This window comes from Motacilla alba, chromosome 2 (assembly GCF_015832195.1).
Source record: "Motacilla alba alba isolate MOTALB_02 chromosome 2, Motacilla_alba_V1.0_pri, whole genome shotgun sequence".
Lineage (NCBI taxonomy): Eukaryota > Metazoa > Chordata > Aves > Passeriformes > Motacillidae > Motacilla > Motacilla alba.
The window spans coordinates 97,983,054-97,999,520 of NC_052017.1; positions in this window are offsets into that span (position 1 = coordinate 97,983,054).

The window sequence follows — 16,467 nt, forward strand, 5'->3', positions numbered from 1 at the left end:
TTAATGTTTTATGGCTAAAGGACTATATGTACTCAACCAATCCTTTATATGACTTAATCAAGATTTCAAAGTTTAACATGCTATTAATCACTTACCAAGTGCCTCTTGTGCCACTGAATCTCCCATCATCAAGTAGTAACTTTGTTACTGTTAGAGGGGAAATCCTTCATTCAGGCAGGAGAGCTCAATGGGCCCTGGATTGCCCACTATGTAGGGAGTAAAATAATTGATTCACAGTCATATTTGCACACCAGAAACATCTCTGGGTCACTGTTTCAGAGAGCCCTTGGCTACCACGTTGCCATCCATCCCACAAAATCTGGATGAAGCTGTCACAGTGCTGGTGGTTATGGCTTAATCGAGAGAAGCAGGGGATCACACTTCCACAGCTGTAAACTGTACTCGTGTTTGGTTTGTGGAGAAAACAGCTGTCCTAAGTGTCAATATATATCTCCCAGACTTAAATAAATGTTGTCTTCTATGCACCCCTATTTTGGTTTAATACTGTCACCTTGTTTGGAGCATTTCTTTTTCTCTGTTAAGCACTGGATAATTTCTAAAAATAATCTTTTCCTTCCTTCCTTCCTTCCTTCCTTCCTTCCTTCCTTCCTTCCTTCCTTCCTTCCTTCCTTCCTTCCTTCCGCCACTTCCTTCCGCCACTTCCTTCCGCCACTTCCTTCCGCCACTTCCTTCCGCCACTTCCTTCCTTCCACCACTTCCTTCCTTCCTTCCGCCACTTCCTTCCGCCACTTCCTTCCGCCACTTCCTTCCGCCACTTCCTTCCTCTCTCCTTCCCTCCTTAAAATGTAATATGAACCCTAAAGCCTGTTTTCTTGGTTTCTGCTTCTTTTCAAAGAGGTACAGCCCAGAGACTAACATCAATGTGCATTGCATCTCTGTGAACTGATCACATCTTATATTGACATACACTAAAAACTGTGGGAAAGAACCAGTCATAACTGAAATACTTTCTCTCTCATTATTCTAATGCATGAGATGTTGATAGATTGTCAATTATTATAAAGCCCAAAATAAGGTGCATCTGCACACAATATTCTTGTAAAATATGTAATCAAATCTGGTATAAGATGGAGTCTTGAAGATTAAAATTGCAAAAAAAAAGAGACTTCACTATTTTTTAATTTTAAATCCCTAACATTTTTACTTGAATGTGGCCCATTAGCTTTCAGAGCTGAAGTATGTGCAAGTCTGTAAAAATAATACAAATAAAGGACAGGACCTAACAAGAAAAAGATCCTCCAGGGCTTTTTCCTTGATTTACCCTCTGGGTTTTTTGCTCTTTTATTTGCACTCTTCTGCCTTCTCTAAAATGTGTTGTCTTTCTTTAAGATTGATCATGAGATTAACTGACATGGAACTGTTGTTCCTACGAAAATCAACATAGCCTGACAGAGCTGTACTCTGTGTTCCATGAAGGAAATCAGCCTCTTCTTCTGATGCTGCAGCGTTTCTCTATTAGGCAAGTAGGTAGCTGTAAGAAAGAAATACAAAATTTGCAAATTCTTGCTAGTTGAGAACCACAGGAATTTTACGCCGATTGTTACTTCCATAGTCATTTCAGGAATAATATTGAAGTGTGTAAAAATATATGATGAGAGATAAGGGGTCTTACTGAAATTCTTGCCTGATTTATAACTCTCAGCACTGCCATATTGTTGCTTAAGCATTTAAAATAACTCTACTTGCATGCTCACTTGGCATCTCATTGAAGATGACATCTCTGAAAAAAAATCCTTAACCTTCTTTACACTTTGTTCAAATAATATTTTCTGCCCTTGAATAATTTTGGAGCAGATCCAAAATTCAGTGGTGAAATATATGAAAATGCTCCTCCAGTTGCTCTTCACCTGCCAACCAGTAACTCTGATCATTGTCCAGAAGCTCTTGTGATATGAGAAGAAATTTAATTCTTAAGTGTAAGCATTCTCTATTTAAGGTTTTATATAATGTTAGAGTTTCTTCTGGGTCATGTGTTTTCCAATTTAAAATCCCTTGACAAGTGATTATTATTATTATTATTATTACTATTATTATTATTATTATTACTACTTTGTTTAGGAGTTTTGTTGTTATTTTAAGGTCTCACATTTTTGCTTAAAAACTACATTGTAATCTAATAATTTATTCCCTCTATACTGTTACAAAATGCATTTTGATGTTAAAATATATGGTCAGGCTTGGTATATTACAGCTCAATTGTTGTGTTGTGTGGAAACTTTAAATATTTCATTCTCACCAAAAGGAAACTAATCTTAAGAAATATATTTTCTGGTTTTCTTGCAATGCTTCTCTTACTTCCTTTTTTCTTCTTTTTCTCCTATTTTCTTTTCTAGTAAATAACTTATATTTCATTGACATGCAGAGTCTACAACTAATACTTAAAAGCACAATAATTTTTTTACACTTCTTTTATCTTGAATTTATGCATTTCATTCCATGTGATTTTCTTTTGCGAACTGGTTTCTTTTGAAACCCAGTAAGATTCTGTATTTGGCTCTCTAAAATCTGTTCTTTCACAGGATATTTGAACAGACAGTAATTTTTACAAAAAAGGAAGGATAAAATATCATCTATTCAAGGTTTTTGGTTTATAGGACTCTCTTCTTTGGTCTTGTCTAATGTCTGTTTTCAGTGAGAGTTTAATTTTTTCACTCAATAAAGGTACGTAACTGTAGGAATGTGTCCCCTGTTGATAGAGTGACCAAATTATTCTTTGTCTGCCTAAAAAGGCAAAAAGCCCGGAAGTTTTTCCCTTCAATTTGGTAAAAAGATACCTCATAGGACCTTTGGGACTTTACCTCAGATGTGGGACTGCCCAACTGGACAGAGGCCAAGAGCTCCCAGGTAATTCACTAGGAAAAGAAGAGAACAAAGGAAATAATCGCTTTTGTGGGGTGTTTTAGCAGGAGCAAGAACCTCTTGCCCCTGGCTTGGTTTTTCTCTTTAAGACATTTGTTATTTTGCCTTTTATTAAAAATTTTCTGTTTCCAACACAACCTCAGAAGCCATCCTGCTGATTTTATGCCATTTGGGGTAGCTGGGCTATCTTGGGTGTGATAAGTTCTCTGAGAGCTCCTAAGACTTGGCTCAAGGAGAAGCCTATCACGTAACCTATTATAAACTGTTATTAATGCTCATTATCTATTGTATTGATTTCAGGCAGATTTTAAAAACTCCTGGGGTCAGTGTAAGCAACCCAACATAAACATTAAAGTTGTCTATTTTTTCATATTTGAAACAAAGAGATGACAAATAGAAGTAGACCATCATTATGAACAAGGTTCAAAACAGGTATCAAGCAGATTATGTTCAAATGGAATAAAATGTGCTTTAACTTCCAGTGAAAGCACCATTCAGCTGGCCCCAGACAATACTGAATGAAATACAGGGCCAGTCTTCTTTTTTCTATTTTTTCCTGGTGTCATAGGAGAAGGGAGTGAAAGGCAAGGTGGGAGTTTGCCTGCTGGCCAGCATCAACTCACCACAATCTTTTAAAGAAAACTTTTAAGGCGTGTATCACCACCTTTGGATTATCCTACCATAGAAGTACAATAAAATAAGACAAACAATTTCCTGAGATAACTGAACTGTAGAAATCAATTCCTGACATAGCTGCATAAGGACAATATCTCAGTAAGACAGCTTAAAAATCTCTTTCTTCCAATTTTACATCCATGTCTTCTGTGTTCTCGATCTAACATCTTCCTATCAGGAAAGAAACTGCAGTTCTATACTTAGATATTTATGTTTTAAATTGGTTGCTTAAGTATTGAAGTTTCTAAAAAACCTCACAAATCTGCGCATCTGGAAATCTCACTCCTGTGGGAATCCTCAGCTGAGAAGCCTGATTTTGCTGGTTTTTGAAGGACAAACATAATTGGAAGTTTACCTGGATTGAAATCACTTAATTTGATACTATGTATAGAAGAGTCTCACTTTTTTAGACTTACTTTCCTTCACAAAGACCCTGGGAACTTCTCTTGAAGCTATTCTCATTCACTTCTCTAGTATAAGCTTGATATTGGATGTATTCAGGAGTGTGTGTTCCATCTTTCAGTGCAATATTCTATCCTGATGTCAAACAATCCATTTTGATATGAAGGTTGTGCCAGTCTGTTCCAGGAACTGCCACTGGCCTTTTTTTTTTTCCTGACCTGAAATCTTACTTTGACAGGTTTCCTATAATATGACCTGTTAGCATTATCCTGTTTTCCTGCTATAACTGTCAAAGAAATTGCTGCTGACCAAATTTCTCTGAAACCCTCTAATGACAGAAAAAGCAGAAGCAGTATGTTGTATGAAGCAGTCATGCAAAATCGTCATAAACACTTAGTAATTACGACATAAAAACGACTTGCTCACTCTCAGTAAAATGATCATCAAGAATGTAAAAGTCAGTACTATTTTGCCTAGAAAAAGGCTTATGTGAGACACAGGATTAGTATGAATATTTGGTCTCTCAAAAGCAAAGTGAACACAGGAAATTTTTATCAAAACGTTAACTCTAACAGGACATTTTACTTTTTGATGTTTCTTTACAAACGTTCTTTTTTGCAGTGATAGTTATTGGGCACCCTAGCACACAGTGGACATAAAGAGAGGAACGACTTGTTCAAGATCACAGAATTTGTCTACTCTCCTCATATTGTCCGCAATAATAATTGTGGCAACAATTACCCATAGTAATCATGATAGATTTGATCTATCTTCCATGCCATAAAAAGAAGGCATGGAAGGAAATGAGGCACATACAAACTCCATCACAAGATGACACAAGCTGATCAGTACTGGTGCTCCATCAGGTAGAGCTTTAGTTTCTTTTCCTGTCTGTGGGATCATGGCACTTCTTTAAGATATCAGTATTTAAATGAAAAAAACCCAACAAGCTGGTAATTAATTGTCTTCAGTATTCTTGCAAATGCTATCATCAGCATCACAGAGTGGACTGGAAATAAACCCTAAAACTTCAGAAAGATATTGCAAATATAAAATTCAATCAAATCTCAACTCTTACTTGCAGAGATGGAAAAAAAACAAACAAACAAAACAAAAAAACCCAAAAACATTTACCCTTCCCTAGTCTTAACTCCTAAATAAAAATAAATGAGTCCTAACTCCTACTAGAAAAATGAAAACCCTAAAAATTTTAATAGAATAGCCCTTATAAATCAAGCAGGGATATTACTGTTGAATTTGATTTAATTTATATGTTGACACGGTACGAATACATGACAGGACAATTTCTACACCTATGAAACTGAGAAAGAGATTGAAAGTGCATAATTGATGGATGGCTTACTGTGATGTGTCTTGGGCATTAGGGTTCTTTTCAATTTGTTTTCACAATCTAACTTGGTTAGAATTGACTGTATCCTTATAGTTTCTGCTGTTTTTGTTTGGGCTTGGTTTCTTTATTTTATTTATCTACAGCACTCATATGCACAAATAATTCCATTTTTGTAACCACTTCTAGAGCCTGAAATTTCTAATATCTAATCTCTGGACAGAGTTAAAAAAAAAAACCCAAGTGTTGAAAATCTGTCTTATAGTCTCATTCTTTTTTAATTTTTCTTTTTTTTTTTTTTTTGTTATCAGCCATTGTTTTCCTTAGCTTTGACTCTATTTGGTTATTTAAAGCAAGTATGAGAAGGTTTTATTACTGATAGCAATGCTTACTACATGGTTAGGACTGGTACATTTGAATTATTTACAACGTATACAGTATGTAAAAGATGTTGGCTCATTAATATTTCCACTCTGTGGTATTTGATGAAGATAACAGGATATTAGATGGGCAGATAGATAAAAAGGTGAGAAAACAAGTTGATTCAAAGCATATTTCCTGACTTGTCCTGTTCACACCTACATTGCACATTTTTGTAATAACTATGCCTTAAAATTAATATACCCACTGAGGGTAGACAGGAGGAACCAACCTTGGTTTTGATTCATCCTATTTATAAAGTGCTACTGTTTTACAACCCATTGCTGATGAAGGTCCCCTTTCCCATCTTCCTTGTTTTTTTTTATTGACCTCATCAGTAGTTGAGATGAGATATTAATCCATTAGCTGCAACAATCCAAGAAGTTAGACAAATTTTTGATCACAATGCTTCTTTTAAAATCAAAATGACTTTTCTCTGAAAAGTTGCAGTGTGTGTGAGATAAGCACTTCATTAGCAGCTAGTGGAAATTTAGTAGATAACTATTACACCTGTAAAAACTATAGCAGGAGGACAATGCTTACTTGGATGTTTGCAAAAAAGAATAATCAAAAGTAAAAGAATAATCAGCTGGACATACACAGTCTAATAAAAAACCCAAGAGAATTACATGTAAGACTTTAGTGGTACAGTGAGGAAATCCAAGCCAAAAACTGTCCCGATATAGTATTTAAACTCCACACACTGCTCTGATAATAACTAAAGCTTGAGTACTTATTTTATGGACTAAGCAGTTTGCTAACTAAATTTGCACCGGATGATATATGTATGACAGATGGTAACCCATAGGACATAAATGGTGTCCTATATAAGGAACTGATTTAATTTTGAAAGTGATGTCGAGCCTGTGGCCTCTAATTTGAGCCAAACCAGTGGTCACCAGACCCATGCCGACTTTGTGGATATTAAGTGGACATCTACCAGCTACAGCAAGATGCAGTTGATGTATACAGTAATATATCCAGGAGATACCTGGGAGGAAGCAGGTGCTCCTATGGTTTCAGGCCATTACTTCCCAATGACACTACATTTTCCCCACATTGCCCGCTGCAGTTTTATGCAAGTGCACAGCAGATGCTGTGACACTGCATCATGTGCAGGAGAAGCCATGCTTATGCCAGTAATTAACCTATACCCTCCTGTGAAATGCACCGCTTACCCTTGACGGACAAACAAGGAATGAGGAGCACACAACAAAGAAAAAATAATGGTTTGGTTCTGTAGATGCACCTGCAATGAGAAATGCAGGAGTTGTCTCCTTGAGTATCTTGCCCAGAGAAGTCAGTCCTGATGACATCACTTCTCCAGTCTGCATAGAAAGAAAAGGAGACCGTCCATGGGAATCAGAAGTATGTCTTCCCCAAAATATTCCAAGATGTCCTGGAGAAAAAAGAAATCAAACCAAGCATCATGGGACAATATCTTGGTTGACTGTATGTCAAAATGTGTCGCAGATTGCATTCTATCCATCTCTGGATAATTCCTATTGTAGTAATAGCAGTGTATCTTCTTCTTTTTAATTTCAAGGATCCATTTAATCTTTTCTGGTACTTTGAATCAGCCAATGATAATTGGAAAAGACTGATTTAAAAAAAAATAAAGTTGAGGAATTCCAACTCAATTATGAGTTGACATTGCGTTCACAAATTCAGTCCAGTGTGTATGTAAGGGACTGACCATCTGTTTTATTATTCATGCATATGTCTGCATGGATAAAAGATATTCAGAAGTATTTAATGTATTAATCTGGTAAATAATGAAGGTGTGTTCACGCTCACTAAATTTTGTGGATTACCTATTGATTGGAATTGTATTTTTATATTGTAAAGAGGTCTGGAAAAATATAAGTATTGCCACTTTGGTTTAAATGAGACACATCTACTGTACATTTCCCTCAAACTTATTAATTTTCTTGTGCTGGGTAATGTCATCAACACAATCTGCAAACATACTGCAGGTGGCTACTTCTTAAACTGCAAAATAGTCTTTTTCTAGATCAAAACTTCCTCTTCTGCAGCAATGACACAAATATTTTCCTGGTAACTGTCTCTATGTTATAATTTGTATGAATCTCTGGTCCAAATAATCAATTTCTCCTAGAATTTTATTTTGTTAATTACTGTTCCCATAACTTTCATGATGGATAATTTACAGCTACCTGTTTTGGAAAGGGTCTATGACTGGGGGAGGATTAGCACAAAATTAAATACCTATTTTATGTGCTATTCATCCTCACCAATTACTCACTTGCCACTGGGAAGGTAATGTCCATAGCAGATAAATATAAAGGTATGTTTTATTTCCCTTCTTTCAGTCCTTCAAGCACATGATTCTCTTCTTTAACTTCTGTAGGTTGCTCAGCTAACCTCCATCACATGGTGAGAAAGTGCTTATCAGTGTAGAACATGCACGAGGAATTATGTGGGCATAGCATCTAGGAACCAATGGAAAATGACAGAGCTTGCAGGATGCCACAATACGCTAGGATTTCGCACTAGATTCAGTAAAAATGTGGGAAAATATGCCAAAAATAACCTTAATTAGAAAAATCAGGAGATATCTTTCCAGAGGACACAGATTTGCCTACATAAAGGAAAGACAATCAGAAAAACAATTTTCATAATACAATGAACCATGAGGAAATGCAGCTTTATGTTTGTGAAATTAAATCAAATGATTATTTAAGATTTAAAAAAAATGTACAGGCTGATGTTATCAAAAGATGAATATTTCACTCTCTTATTCACACTGGGAAATGTAGAGGAATAAAAGCATTTCAAATGTCTTCTGGAAAATAATAGTAATGTGAAAATCATGGTTTTGACAAGAAAATGAATTCAACAGAAATTTCCAGAGGAATTGTGATAAAAACCTTTCTTTAATATCATGCGTGTAAAGGAATTAAATAGTGCATGTTGCAGGTTTGTTTTTTTTTTTTTATTTTTCATCCATACCACTATGCTGTGTGGACACTTTTCTATTCTTTACACAATAATTTTTCCAATAAATGTGTTGAAGTGGAGGACTGTAATCATTCATGTTGCATGGGATTTCAATTTTTTTTGCTGAGTTCATAATGAACTTTTTGAGGCATAATTCTTTTTGTCCTCTAAGCCTCAATTCAGTGATTTTTCACACTGCATAAAAATAAAGGAAATCTACATTAAAAATATTTAACAACTATCTCCTTGGGGAATACATGAAAAAATGCCATAATGCCATTTACTTTAACAAAGCAAATATTTTTCTATTCTGTATATTTCTTAGGTCATCAAATATAAAATGAAGCTATCTTAGTTTTGAGCTCATTATTTTAAATTATACATATTTTCAACAATAGTGCATTTTGTACATTTGAATATGTTTGTGTTCAAATTAAATTTGTAAGTCTGCTTATGCCTTCAATAACTTTATTTGAATTCAGTGAATTCACATCAAAATAGATTTCTATCTGAATGTAATTACGTAAAGAAAATATTTTCTCCATAGTGTTTTAGGCATAAAAGTGCATGTAGCACTCTCAATTTCTTGACACTTCAGAAATGGAAGATTTGAAGATAGAATTTAAAACTATTTCCTATTACAAGATGCATAAAGGATATTTGTTATTGCAGTATCAACAATTCATTAAAATACAGCAATGTAATTTTTAATCTTTCAGTAAGTCTTACCATTTTCTTAAAAGTGTGTGTTGCCCTTTATTTATAGAGAGAGTTGGATTGTTCAATTCATAGAATTCAAAATATGAAGCAGGTACCTGAAACATAGCATATGGTGCTGAATTGAATATCTTGCCTCTTTATGATTTTCCAATATCTGTTTCTACCGAAGATATAATTTATGATCAATTAATTACCCACCAAATCTTTTGTGAAAACATCTATCAATTAATGTACAGCACTGCGAATTTTAGTACATGTTAGTTACCTTCTTAATTTCAACACTGAAGCAGAGAAAACTTTTTAAAACTTCTTCAAAAAAGGCAACATAGTATTCACTAAGTATCTTCAAGAACCCAACACTTTAATTCATTTAGTTTTGCAAAGATGCTAGGTAATCTTCAATTTTCAATTCCTGTTTATATTCAGTTTTCAAACTCTTTTTAGCAGGTGTGGAGAAGTGTAATATGAACTCTAAGACTAAAAGACAAGTTTTGTAGTTTTCCTTCCCAAGATTGGGATATGGGTGTTGGGAGCCAGCTCTGCTGCAGTGTGGCGGTGACATGTGACAAGGTCTGGGAGCCACCTGTCCATTTACACCTCTGTGCCTGTCTGGCTTTCCCAGGGCTGTGTCTGACCATGGTTCTCAGCACTGGTCCTGCCCTACTCTCCCTCCTTGGGACCTGTGGGACCACGTCCCATCTCTGTGATGTCCTTGTCCTGCCAGCCATGCCGTGACCCACAGCTACTGGCTCACCTCCCTCAAGGGGCCACTAGGCCTCCCTGCTCCCTGACACATGCAGCCCAGCAGGAATTTATCACAAATATTTAGTCCCACAGTGATGAGTTGCATGTGATCATGTATGATGATCCATCTGCGGTCATCCGCTGAAACACAGAAAATTGCAGAGCATGCCTGATCTGTGAAGTGCCTTCTGTTAATTTAAAACACACAGGCTAAGTCTGAGCCCTTTGATTACAATGTATTTCTTACAGTTCAGTTAATCCTAATGCAATCTCAGTGCTGTATTGAAAATAATGAGGTAGGCACCAGATAGATATTCCCCTTCCATTATGCAACAATGAACTATTACGAAAAGTATGTCAACATTTCTATGGATTGAGACATCAAAGATAATAAGGAACAAGACATTCCTCTTAATGCATTCTGTAACTCAATAGTATTTTTTTCCAATGGAAATAAGGGGCAATACGTTATCTGAAATAACAGAGCTTTTACATATTATTTAAGAATTATTCTCACAAAGCAGCAGTACCTAATTTGCTGTCACAATTAATTGATCTATATGAACGTCTACTGATAATATTGTGCTTTTGCAGAAGCCACTTCAATTTCTTCTGTAATTCACAGTTTTTAGAAGTGACTTACAAGTTATTTTCTTAGAAATTCTGATGGAATTCAGAGAACACTGAGAATTTTCTCTTGAGAGAAAAACAGACAAAAACCTCTGTCTAGTTTTACAGGTTCTATTTCCAGCAATTTATGAGAAATAATTTCTCCATTCATTCTGTGAAACTTTTTAAGTATTTATGTCTATGTAGATTTGCAGAAGGGATGTTACTCTTGGAAACATGTGATGATAAAATTCCTCTATGGATACAATTCAGTGCAAAATAAACAGTACCTTGTTGTTGCTTTATGTTGTCATCATGCCAGCACTCCAACTCACACTAGGTAAGAGCTCTGTTTCATGCATCAGAGCTTCACGATCACTATAGAAATTAGCCTCACATAAGTAAGGGCTAATTCCTGAGAATTTCCCCTCTCAATAAAATATGAGAGTATTTTCAAATCAAGGAATTTCATTTTTATTTCTTTATTTCTGCTTTTTTTTTTTTTTTTTAATAGGTGCTCTGCAGAAAGCACAGCAGAAAGATAAAGTTTATTCCTTTTACAGGTACTGGAAATGATCATAAGCTGCTTTTCCACATCCAGCAGGCTCCATAACCTTAATTTTCAGAGTCTCAGTGAACAGAAATTCATTAAATTGCTCATTTATCCAAATAGAGACAACTGTAGTGCCAACAGTCATCCCTAGATAATGTCAAAATATTGAAGAAATAAATTACACCAGTAAGAAAACAGCAAGGTTTGAAGATCGTATGCCCTTTGCAGCATTTTTAAAAGAAATCACCATTTTTTTTTCCCTTCAAAAACTTGGTGTTCACATTTACTATTTTTTTGCTTACATCTGCCAAAAGCACAATAGTTTTTAAGGAGAATTTAATAAGTGAAAACAGACTAATATTACCCATTTATTAATAACAGGGAAAGCTAGTAAAATAATATGTTCAAGACAGACTGTGGCTTAGCAAAGCAGGTACCACCACTGAGTGCCAGCCCTGTAAGACACCAACGCCAATTTGTGGGAGGTAGTTTTTCAGTAGCAGCATCTGGCTTTTTGGCAGACTCTCCAGACTGTTTCACTGTCAGTTTCTCTTCCTTCTAAGTTGGTCACTTGGCTATGACATTTCCTGGGTGAGTAGTCTGCTTTGTTCCAAAAAGCAATGTTTATAGCACACTTTCTCCTGATTCTTAGCTCTTCTAGTGTGATTTTTCCCTGCATACCTGCTTGATAGCAACTTAGTCTGTATTACTGCTGGTATCAGCAGGATTAGTCAGAAAGTGGTCCTGAAGAGATTTGTCAGCATAGTGCCATCATTCCAGAAAACCATTTTTATAAAGGCAGAGAGTATATCAACAAAAGGGTTCTTTATGGGTAGAGCTGTAGCAGATAAAGGGATATTTTCCAAAATGAAATAAAATTCTGTATTAAACACAGAGTTTGACATATTTTTTGTATTTTGTTTTGGTATCGTTAGGGGGTTTTTTGCATATTGTCTTGCACCTCTGCTGTAGCATTTTCCAGGGTAAATGTATTGCTTCAGTGTTTCTACCAGCACACCCAAGAGCCCAAACAGGTGCTCTTAAAAATACTTTTAAACATAGGATATCACACAATTTAAGGAAACAAGAAAAACCCTGTTCTGAAGGAACCACTTGTTCATAGAAGAATAAGCGGATATCATACACTGGAGAAACATCGCTGATAGATACCCCTTTCCACAATAAAGAGACATATGAAGTACTTAAATTCTGTTATTTTGAACTCCTGGTGTACATTTCTCCAGCTTCCATCAAACAAAGCAAACATATCATAGTAAATTTTCATTACTTTTATTCTGCATTTAATTATTAGATATATCAATTTCTAGATGATACAATTAAAATAAAACAAACACAAAAAATTATTTTGCATGAAATGCGCTTTCTTAAAGTTTGGAATTATTTTTATTTGTTGAACTACTATTTGCAGAAATTTAAGAATTTTTTGTTCAATTTAATAAGAAATGCTTGCAAAAATATTTTACAAGTGCATTAAACGTGAACTATTAAGGGACTTGGTCACTAGAGCGTATTGGGCCAGCTTGTCTGGACTGTACATTTGACAAGAAAAGTTGGATCAAATGATCCTTGGGGTTCCTTCCAAACTGGTATTGACTGATTCTATGCTTTTCCATAACAGTGCATCCATTAAATGTGTGTTGTCATATTTTTACTCTTGCCATTATCTCTACTGAAAAAACAGTAGAGATAATGATAACTGGAATTTGTAACAGAAGGATTTCTTTCCCTTTTTATGTTTACACATGCAAATTACTTTGCTATTTCCTCTAATATTGTTCTCAAAAAACTGTTCTGGAGATCTCTCATATACTGATTCTGGCAATATGATTAGATTAGCAGAATGTTAAAAATTATGCTGGTTTTGTTTTAAAATGCTAACGTACGCAGTCTCAGCTCCACCATTATAAATAGGTGTTAAGATGCTCTGAAAAGAAGCCTTTTAAAATGCGTGACAAATCATTGCATACTCCAACATAAAATATATTTTTAAAAACCAAGCAATTTTAGCAATATTTATTCTTTGCAGTTTTAATATGTCTTTATTATTAAAATATAAAATTTATTGTTAAAAATCTATGGTATTTTTAATACAGATACTCTGTTTTGGTTTTTTTTCTGTAACACAGAAAGACTAGTCAGTTTTGCCACCTCACAAATGATAACAATGTCTATCTTTGTAGTGCCTTAGGGCTCTTTCTTCAAGCAACTAATTTATGCAATTGCAGATTAGAAATACTTTATTCTTTTTATAATGACTGACAAGCTGTGGACTTTATTCTGCAGAATATATCATAAAATCGTATGCTGTGAATGCAATAGGCAAAGTTTGATACTTATAGTACTTCACATATGTATTTAGAAATACAAATTACTCATGAAAAGAGTAATTTTTGAGATTAAAAAAGGGGGCTTATTCTCCATTTACTGTTGTCAATCTTATACTGGATCAATGGATGCCAACACTTTCAAGTCAGTGCTGGAATGGAATTTGACAGAAAATATGCCTAGGAAAGTGTAATTTCAACTTAAGAGCCTAAAGAGTGGCAAAAAGATATCTGCTTAAATATCATGCAAATCTACAGTAAAAGCAAGGACAAAAATTTCCACCAAGGATAAAATTTTCTACCAAAATAGAATATGGTTATAGATCACAATACCTGAGCATGGGTGTACATCAGGGGATAATAAAGAAAAAAAACCAAAACAGAATGGTTTTCTGGAAAAGTAAATCTGTTGTGTATATATATATATATATATATATATATATATATATATATATATATATATATATATATATATATATATATAATTATCATTGTGGTTGAGGTTTTTAGTCTTTCTATAACATTCTGTAGTTTTTCTGGGAGATAGGCAAAACAAATTAAACATAATTTGCGTTCAGGGATTTTAAGGTAGATGAAAGAATTCATCTGTGACTGCCCAACGTGACATTCCAGAAGATGGAGAAATAGAAGCTTCACAACCCTTTGGAATTTTACTTGTTGAAATCATGAGAAATAATGGAAAACAACAGAAGAAAATGAAATTGAGGACCAAACCATATATTATTAGGAGGACCAAAATACTCCAATGAGATTAAGGCTCTCTGCTCCATTGTATGTGATTCCTTCTTAGCCACACACAGCCATAGAAACAGATATAGATAGATAGATATAGATATAGATGATATAGATATAGATATAGATATAGATATAGATATAGATATAGATATATAGATATCTCTTTTTATGGGTCTGCATTCCCAAATGAAAGGTTCTTGGGTAGGAATTCTCTCTTCATTGAGTAGATAGGGAAAAATATATATTGAATTGAATTAATAGTTTTATGGCATTTTAAAAAGAAAGATAGATATAGATATATAGAGATATATATATAGATAGATATAGATATAGATATAGATATAGATATAGATATAGATATAGATATAGATATAGATATAGATATAATTAAAATAAATAAAATTCTTAATTCTTTTGTCAGTTTGCAAGACACAAAACATTACATCTGGGATTTAGCACAGTGTAGGTTATTTCTTGAGCTATTTTAAAGTATTGTCCCTAATACTTAAATATTCCAGTAAAGAAAAGTTTATAAAATTTTATCTGTTCCTAAAATTTCTTTAACAGTTCAAAAAGAGTTTAGATCAGAATACAGGACATTTTATCATGGAGGAGATATTTAAATGTAGGCAGAAACAAGCAGACCCAGACAGTCATATACTCCTGGAGGCATCAGATGGTACAACATGAAGAAAACTCGTCATTGTGGTTGGAGACAAGATTGCAAATGACACCACTATGTCTGCCCAGTTTTCCTGTCAGTTTTCAGTCATGAAAACTGCATAAGTTAAATATAACATTGCCAATATTGTATAATCTAACCACTTTGTTTATAATCTCAGGAATACAGATAAAGTGGGGTACATGTGGAAGTGAGATCACAGTTCTGTGGGGTCTGAGAGGAAGAGTTTATGGCAAGATACAAACCTTTCAAATATTAGATTGATTCAAAAACTCCTCACCCTACTGCCTAATGAAATGCTGGTCAGTGTGCTAACCATGTCACAGGATCTACTAAGCAAGAATATCCTACAGTCTGTTCTCCACACTCTCCCCTGACTTTTCCCCATGGTCATAACAACCACTGGGTTAGAACAGTTTCTGTAATCCCACCCCAGCCCTCCTCAGCTCTGCAGGAGAGCACTTCTGCCCGATGCTCGCTGAGATGTGTTCCTGAGTCCTCCACATTTCAGACATTTAAGCCAGTATAACCTTTTCCTCCCATATGAAAGTTTAAAGCATTTGCCTCAGGCCATATGGAGCAATTGAAGTCATTTTGTTAAGTAGTGCCGGCTCACGCAAATGTTGGAATTGGAACAATTGTCCAGTGAGAAGATCAAATATCATAAAGCTTCAATGTTTTGATAATTTGCAAAGACTTTGTCATTTTACATTAAACAGGATAGATTTTAAGGTAGGAAAAAGATTAGGCCTAAGACTGCACTAGGAACCTTCAGTGGAAGAAACGATATTGCCTACAGCAACAAAGTAATTTATCCACCATAGGCCATATCACTCGTTGCACATCTTTTTCATAAACTTTATTATACATCTTTAATTGAGTTTATAAATTGACCAAAGGTATTTCCTCTGAGCTGAAAATTGGTGTGAATTCACCAAAAAGAATAAAACACTGGAAAAAGAATAAAACACATTTGCATACTTTTTTCCTAATAATGAGGTGTACCAGCTCCAAACCAATAGAATTTTAAGAATTTACCAGTCATGACCTTATAATATTACTATATATTGTTGCTCAGATTCAGAATTGTAGTTTGGAGGATAGGATTTCTTAGGTGATGAAAAAGTTAAGAGATATGAAGCTCTCAAATTAGAACTGGAAATGTTGAGAAGATGCTGGGAGAATTCGAAATGAGGAGCTTTGTTAAAATTGACTTTTCCATCCCTATACCATATAAATCCTGTTGATCAATGCTGAAAAGACAAGCTGACAAATTTGAGAACACATTAAAAACTCACCTTTCATTTGCCTACTCTGGCTATGTCGATGAGCCATACCACACAGTGAAATTTATATGTCCTAAAGACAGCTA